Consider the following 8,831-nt stretch of genomic DNA (forward strand, 5'->3'; position numbering starts at 1 on the left):
AATTTTTTTTATGAGAATCGGTGATCTGCAGGAGGCCTGGAGTCTTAGCATATTATGATCTGACCCATGACAACCTTCTCCATGGAATCTACCATCGGTTCATTACAGACTCCCTCTGCCTGTGATGATGGTCTATCTGTGGCTCCATGACCGTCCTTCAGTCTCTATCACCTCTCCATTTGGCATGCAGTTTCCTCTGCCTGCAATGCTCTTCATTGTCTTGATGCTCAATGCACTCCTATTTTTCGTTCAACACCAGACTTAAATAACTCTTCCCCAAGGGAGGCCTTTTCTGATCTCTCCAGGTGGAATTATATATATCCTTCCCTGTTCTCCCCAAATACCTGATCCATACTTCAGTTGCAACAGCTGCCAGATTCTCCACTTTTTAATCTGTGTGTACAACATTCAATTATCAAATTGTCTTCCCTCTAGGGGACCACAACTGTTTTCTTTTCCTTTTTCTTTAAATCTATGATGCCTGGGACTGCACCAGTCTTATATGAGTGTCAAAGAATTAACTGTTAAATGAATGGAGCTCTCTTTGCTCTTTTCAAAAATCAGAGAAAACATTGATGTTCACTGCTTTAACCCTGCCTTAGCCTCTCCTTGCAAGGAGTGAAACAGGGAATAAACTTCACTCACACCCAAGAGATAGGAGTTGGATGCTGTATCTCTCAAAGCATCGAGAGGTAAGGAGAATTAACTTGAATAAATGAATTGCCAAATTATGTAATTTCGGTCTTCAGGAGAAGTGTTTTGAGGAAACTTCACTCACACCCAAGAGATAGGAGTTGGATGCTGTATCTCTCAAAGCATCAAGAGGTAAGGAGACTTAACTTGAATAAATGAATTGCCAAATTATGTAATTTCGGTCTTCAGGAGAAGTGTTTTGAGGCAGCAGCCTTCGTAGCATCATTTGCATCGGACTGTATCCTCCACAGACTAAGAAGTCCCTGCCCTCTACTCTGTACAGATACAGCAGCAAATCAAGGGAGATTCCCAGAGAATTCATAAGGTTACATGGCTTTATTTATATGAACTCTGAAGGACAGCAGATACCAGATATAAGCAGAATATTTTTCAAGAATAGTTTGGGGGGTTGTCTAAAATAAAACACACTGTCTTACTCATTTTAATACTGTACCCACCAGTTGCTGAAAATATAATGCTTGAAAAGCATGCAATCAATCTCAAGCCAGTATTTTAAACCCACAGGGATTTTTTTAACCGAGGTTTTATCTCTATATGTAGTTGTTAAGTCAACCAATTGATAGTGAATATTTCAACCAGCTTACACACTGCAATCCCATATAAACCCTGTCTTTATTTTTTTAAAAAAACTAAATTGACTAGCTATATTTTCTTATGAAGTCATAGGATTTAATTAGAATTTATGACCTAGTCAGAATGAAATAACAGGTTTTCACCTTGCAGTCACTGTCTAAGAAAAAGGGAGGGGGGAGTCCATTATAGAAGCAACTTAAGAGTTTTGCCGTGAGATTATTCAGTCTGAACATGAATTGTGAGTGAGAAGTTGACTTCTGCATTTTCAACTATGGCACAGGAAACAATTAAATTTGATCAGTGACAAGAAACCTGTAAAACTGTCAATGTTAGTGGGACTATTTACCTTCAAACTTTCCCCCAAAACATAGGGTAATACCATTAGTACCGAATTGCCCACCTGTAGCAAATTCTTTTCTTTAGGGCAGAGCAGACATGAGTGGAAACCACATCATGATGAAGAAAAAGTCTGGGATGATTTATGTGTGTGGTCTGGATTGAAAGTGGGTGGCAGAAGTAAGAAAAAAATTAATGACCTTTCCAGGGATCTTTTATTTCTCTAATTCTATGGAAAGAGCTGTGTTCCATGGAACTGGAGTGATAAAATGAGGGCTAAAGGAAAGCATAACAGGGATTTCTAGTAAAATGTTTTCGTAGAGATGGACAAAGAATGTGAGACTCACAGGCATGATTTTTACTGGAATGATTTATACCACGTATAGACAAGGGTACTTCAAAAAGTTCATGGAAAAAATAGAATTAAAAGATAATACAAATCTTTCCACAAACTTTTTGAAGTACCCTCATATGTATTGACAGTTAGATGGAAAGAATTGTGTTAAGAAAGCCAAATTGTAGGAGTATTTTCCAAAACTGAGCAGGAAACCTTATTTACTTTGTTTAAAAAATATTCGCTTAGTGCTTACCATGTGTCTGACACTATTCTAAGTGCGTTAGGAATATAAACTCATTTAATCTTCGTAACAACCCTATGCGATGGGTACTATTGTACCCTTATTTCCCTGGGGCCCAGAGAGATAAAGTAACTTGTAGGAGGCACATAGCTACTAGGCAGTGAGGCCAGATTCAAACCAAGGCTTCTGATCTCCTGCTCTTAACTTCATAATGGACTTTTCCAGAGAGAAAAGAGTGCTTTATCTTGAGGATACTCAGCATACATTGTGCATATTGTTGATATTAATTAAAGAAGCACCAGATTAATTTTTTTATAGTGCCAGGGCATTTTCTGTAGAGTCCCTAACTCACTTCCCCCAGTTACCATCTGCCTTTGATTCTTCTGCAGGGTAAGGAAAATAAAGGGAAAAAAGAAAAGAGAAGGAACAAAGTGACCCAGACAATCTGATGAGCCACTTCTTAATCAAGACATTACTTATTAGTACAGTGGCTCTACTATTAGCGTTGAAAATGCGAGTTGTTTTTAATCAATTTTCATGTATTACAAAGGAATGTTTCTTAAAGTTTATTTTTTTGATGAGTTGTCTTAACCTTTATCTCACCAAAGATCCAGGGAAATGAGAGATGATGTTCATCCCATAGCTGAGTCTGTATGTGATTAAAATATTGCATGGCTATCTTAACTATTCACAGGCCTGCAAAATTCTCTGTTATCTAGAGCAAGGGTAACTTCCTTCATAGTCAACTGGAACTGATCGAGCATTTTCTTCATGTGAGGCAGAAATCTATATGATTTCACCCACATGCTCTTGGCCACCACCCAAATGATTCTGTGCTCATCAGGATCAAAATATTATTGCAAAGGAAATTTTCTTTATCAACAACTTAGACACCTCCTTCCCTGGTCCTCCTGCATTGTCCTTGACATTTTGTACATGAGTTTTGTGATGTATAGTTGACTACATTCCAGGGCGTCCTCTGATCCTGAAGGATGGTTGGCTCCTATTGTCTCAGGTGATTTCTAGTGATCATGGTTTTGCATTATTCTGGTCTGTACAGACAGCCAGCTTTGTACACAGTAACACTGAGTGTTGGTGTCTTTCTTGTTCCCTGTGCCTGTAGATACTTCAACTCTCAAATTATCAACCTGCTGGATACAACATATATGCAAAACTACTGAAATGTGTGGCAGAACAGGCAGTATCATAGCTCCTCTTGCAAAGTCAAAGTGGTTTCTCAAGGCACAGTAGAAGTACATTGAAAAGGAAAAGTCTCGTTCTATCAGAGTTCCAGTTGGTAAAGAGTGCCAGTGAGAACCTATGTCTTCAATTCTCTATTGAAGTAGACGTCTTCACGGCCAAGCTAAAAGGACACAGTCTGTATCATGTGTTACCTCATCGTGCCAGCCTGGAATGATGCCTAGTCTGCCATGAATGATGGAAATCAAGTGCTATAAGGCTGCAGTGATTGCATGCTAAATTTTATAGTGGGTGGGGTGTGTGTGTGTGTGTGTGTGTAGCACTGTTATCCTCTGTGACACCAATTGTCTAGCTACTCAACTATGCCAGTTGTCGGGCTCTTTTACCTACCCATAATCCTGTACCGACTGGGCCAATTGCTGAGCTAACGCTGGGTCTGGAGCTCACAGACCCCTCAAGCCCATTCACAGACAGGGTCACAAACCCTTTACATGCCAGGCTGGGCCCCAGACCCCTCACACTCCAGGCTGCATCACCAGACCCCTTACACATAGGTCTATGAGGTAGGTAACCGGCCAAAAGGTCCTCAGAAGCCATAGGTTGGAAAGCATGGTTGTGCAGCGTAGCCACCTGAGTCTGACGCCCACCCGCCTGCTTCTCTAAAACCCTCTCTCTCCCTCCCTCTCTCTCTCTCTCTCTGAAGAACACAAGAATAACAACAAAACTAAAAAGATATATTGGTGTGCATGTGCACTAACTACACACACACACACACACACACACACACAAAATTTGCTTACAGTGGCCTAGGCAAGGGTCCTGACAACCTATCCTATTTTCCCAACGGTGTGTGTGTGATCACAATTTCCCTCTAAGTTTACAAACTTTGGAGGACAAGTAAAATCTTGTACATAACTTTTCTTATGTCCAGTGCCTAGTACATAAAAGACCTAAATACATATTAATTAAATGCCTGATTGATCTACAACCTATGTCCTGCTTCCAGATATGTTTTTTGGCCCATAAGTGTATTGACATGCTGACTGACAGTATTTAAGCTGTTTTCCTGGGTCAGACTAGTGTCCATCTTACCTGCTTTCCTTGTTTGTAAAATAAGATATTTAAAGTGTATACTGTTATAAACAGTGACAAAGACAATCACAATTCAGAGAAAATCATATCTTTAAAAATGCATATTATGCTCTGGGAGAGTTAAATCTTCTGTATTACTATTCCTTTGTAGCTCTTAAGAATTAAAGCAAAGTCACCTAAATACAAACGTTTGTGATCATTAAAGATATAACTTTAAAAGACAGTAGAAATTTCTAATGTTTCCATCTCTCTCTCTCTGTTTCTGAGAACGTGGCTAATCATCTCCTTCCTTGCTGCATGGTATAGCGGGAAAACAAAAACTGATCTTTAGGGTTAACAGATGAAAATTTCCAACTCTCCCACTTACTAGCTGTTTGAACTTAGGTAAGCTGCTTAATCAGAAGCTTGGCTTTCATATCTCTAAATTTGGTGTGTAAATAATTTATTAGCAAGGGTATTACAAGAAACAGATAAGGTATGACTGATAATTCCTCTATAGTACTTAGTGCATGGAAATGCAAAAACTGTCAGTTTCCCTTTTCTTTTCACTTGTAAATGGCAAGTAGAAGTACTAGTCTTTAAAACAACTGGGGTCTGAGTTAAACAACAGGGCCACTCTGAGTGGAAAACCTGTCTTTAACTAGGGTAAATTCAGGAGATCCAAGGACAGGAGCTGGCTCATCATCAGGTTCTTCCCTCTTACCTTTATTTTCTTATCTTTTATAATTGGGGACTTATGGGATTTGTCTTCAAAGGCAGGAAGTTTGTACATCTGCTGTACTGTGTACCTGCTCTTTACTGGATTATGCAGCATTATCTAAATAAACAAGAACATACCAAACACTTCCTCCCCATTGAGTACAGAGCCAACTGAGTCAGAACACCATTTCTTTGTAGCTTGACACACCTACAGTAAGATCAAATACCAAACCACCTTCCAGCTGCAAGTCCCTAAATAGAGCTGACTCTCAGGGTGCGGCCAGTGTCTGAAAGACTTTTGGTTGAGTCAAAACTTCTTACAGGCTGATGAAGGAATTAATGACAAAGAAGGGTCTGACATCTGCTTAGTTACCAGTTGAAAATATACATATTTTATATATATATATATATATATATAATATTTAGTAATATATAATAAGTATTATATATCAATATTGTGTTATATATTTTATTATTTACGATATATATATATATATTATATTTAGTAATATATAATAAGTATTATATATCAATATTGTGTTATATATTTTATTATTTACATAACTTTATTATGTATATAACATATACACATCATTCTATATGAATACATTTAAATATATATATGGCTATAGATATATTTACACACACACTTTTTTTGACTAATGTATATCCTGACAAATTGAATAATAATAATACTTAAGAAGGTCTACTGCGGTAACTGGTTCAACAGTAAAATATCTAACTATACAAGCCTCCTCTATTTGAAAACACAAGTCAGACTTGATTTTTATTCTTAATCTCTCTTCTTTCACTCTATCATCAAGTTCTGTTGACTCTGTCTTTAAAAGGTATCTAATTGCGGCCACTACATTGGTCAAAGCCCTTATCTCCAACCTAAAATATTGTGATAGATTTCTTGCAAGATTTCTTACTTCCATTTTTGCTTCTTTTCTGTCTCATCTTCATTTGTAAAATGATAAATTCAAAAAATAAATCAGTTCAGATTAAGCAGGTTACAGGTTACTCAACCACATTACAGAATTCTCCATCCCCTACCAGAAACAGATTCTCCAAAATCTCAGCATCTCACATCCCCAAAGCAGAGTCAGGACAGAGTCAGCTGCCAACCCAGTCCTTCCTTGCAGTCCATGTTGACCCAGGGGGCTCTAACATGTACAGCCAAGAAAAGGTAGAATTCTTATTTGCCCCACAAGTTCCTAGGAGTCCATTTGTAACTAGGCTTTCTCTCTTGTGGGCAGGAATTAGATGAACTTTTGGCAAGATGAATTACACATGGGCCATTAGCTTTCTCTTATGTCCTGGCAATGACAATCAGAAGAATAACAGCAACCATGATCTTAGCACTTCAACTTCATTCTGTGTCATTCTTAGTACTTAGATTCTTAGTAATCTATTCTGTGTCATGCTCTAAAGAAACTTCTTTTTTTAAAAGTAACTTAATTGAAGTATGTTTTATACATCACAAAATTCATTCATGTCAGGTCTGAAAATACAGTGACAGTAAGTTTACTAAGTGGTGTAACTACCTCCACCAACCAGTTGCAGAACATTATAATTCCCCACTAAGATCCTTTATGCCTATTTATAGTCAATTTTACTTTTTACCCCAGCCCTAGAAACCACCAATCTACTTGCTGTCTCCTTAAATTTGCCTTTTTTGTTAATACTATACAGATGTGGTCTCCTATGTCTGGTTTCTTTCACTCATCAGGGGGGCCTGGAGGATCATTCATAATGTAGCATACAATGAGCATCAATCTACTCTTTCCCATTGCTGAATCACATTCCACTGTATGTATACACCACATTGTGTTTACCCATTCACCAGCTGGTGGACATTTGGGTTGTTTCCAGTTTGGGACTATTATGAATAAAGCTAATATAAGTATTCATGTGCAAGTCTTAGTGTGGATGTGAGTTTTCATTTCTTTTAGGTAAATACCAAGGAGTGGAATTGCTGGGTTAAATGGTAGTTTCATGTTTAAGTTTTTGTGACAATAACAAACTCTTTTTAAAGTGGTTGCCCCATTTTTCATTCCCACCAAAAATCAGTGTATGAGGGTTCCCATTTCTGCATGTTCTTGCCAACAATTGTCATAGTCAGGCTTGTTATTTTCTAGTAGGTGTGAAATGTTTTCTCCTTATTTTAATTTGCATTTTCCTAATGACTCATGATATTGAACATCTTTTCATGCACGAGTTAGCCATTCATATATCTTCTTTGGAGAAATATCTGTTCATATATTTGGACCATTTTTTGATTGGGTTTTTTGTCTTCTTGTTAATGAGTTCTAAGATTTCTTTGTAAATTCTGGATATATGTTCTTCATCAGATATGTGTCTAGCAAATATTTTCTCCCAATGTGGAGTAGACATAAAGCAAATGTACTTCACAGGGCCTGGTTTTCCAAAGCCTTGTGGTTTCAGAAGTTAACCTTGCAAAGGACAGGACATTTTCCCCAGGCTATAGTCTCTGTTGTAAGATAAAGAATTGTAACACAGCAAGGTTGCTGGTTCAAGGACAGACAAGTTACTGATTGATATGTAAAGATTGCTGTAAGAAGAGAATGTTTGCTAGAATCAGGCTTTTGTTGGTGGATCAACTTAACTTCTTGAAAATTGCATTATGGAATGTCACCTTGCTTGTCTTACTGAATGTTACCAGCTTCTATCGTTAAACTTGTTAAACCATACTTAGCAAAAATCCCACCCATGTTTTCTTCCTGAAACTTCCTGGTCTGGAGAATGAATGTGGGAAGAGAACCCCAATTTGGGGTTAATTTCCCAAACAGAAGGAATGCCTCGCTCTTGAGGGTTCTGGGAGATTAATCCCTTTTTGGGGCTGCTCACTGCTCAGAAGAGAAGGGCTTTGAGTCATCTTTGGTGGCTCCATCAACCAGGGGAAAAGGGGTGACAAATCCGTGAGAGGCAAAGCAACATCCCAATCTGTTATTTGTATTTTCATTTTCTTAATTTAGTATTTATTTTTACAATCCACTTACTTTTGAGACCAGGAGTATTTATATTCCTTTTACAGTAGTGGTAGAAGCTTCATTAATTGTTAATTTAAGGCTTTTTTTAAAACATTTTTATTAAGATGTAATTACATATAATAAAATTTATTCATTTAACTTGTACAATTGAATGCTTTTTAATATATTCACAAGGTTGCACAAACATCACTACTAACTAATTTTAGAACATTTTCATCCCCCCGAAATAATATGATCACTGGCTGTCACTCTCCATCCTTCCCTCCTTCTCTACTTCCTAACCTTATGCAACTACTAACATCCTTTCTGTCTCAATAGATTTTCTTATTTTGGACATTTCATATCGATTAAGTAATATAATATATGGCGTTTCATAACTGGTTTCTCCCACTTAGAATAACATTTTCAAGGTTCTTCTATGTAGTAGCATGTGTCCGTACTTTCATTTCTTTTTATTATTAAATAACAGTCCATTGCATGGGTACGACACATTTCATTTTTATCAGTCAATGGATATGTGGGTTCTTTTCACTTTTTTTTTTTTTTTTTCCTTTTTTTCTTTTTTCGTGACCGGCAACGGATCCCAACCCTCAGTTTTCCGCCCGTACCGGGCCCGGACCGGCAA

Source organism: Galeopterus variegatus, unplaced genomic scaffold, assembly GCF_000696425.1.
Source record: "Galeopterus variegatus unplaced genomic scaffold, G_variegatus-3.0.2 Scaffold1754, whole genome shotgun sequence".
Taxonomy (NCBI): domain Eukaryota; kingdom Metazoa; phylum Chordata; class Mammalia; order Dermoptera; family Cynocephalidae; genus Galeopterus; species Galeopterus variegatus.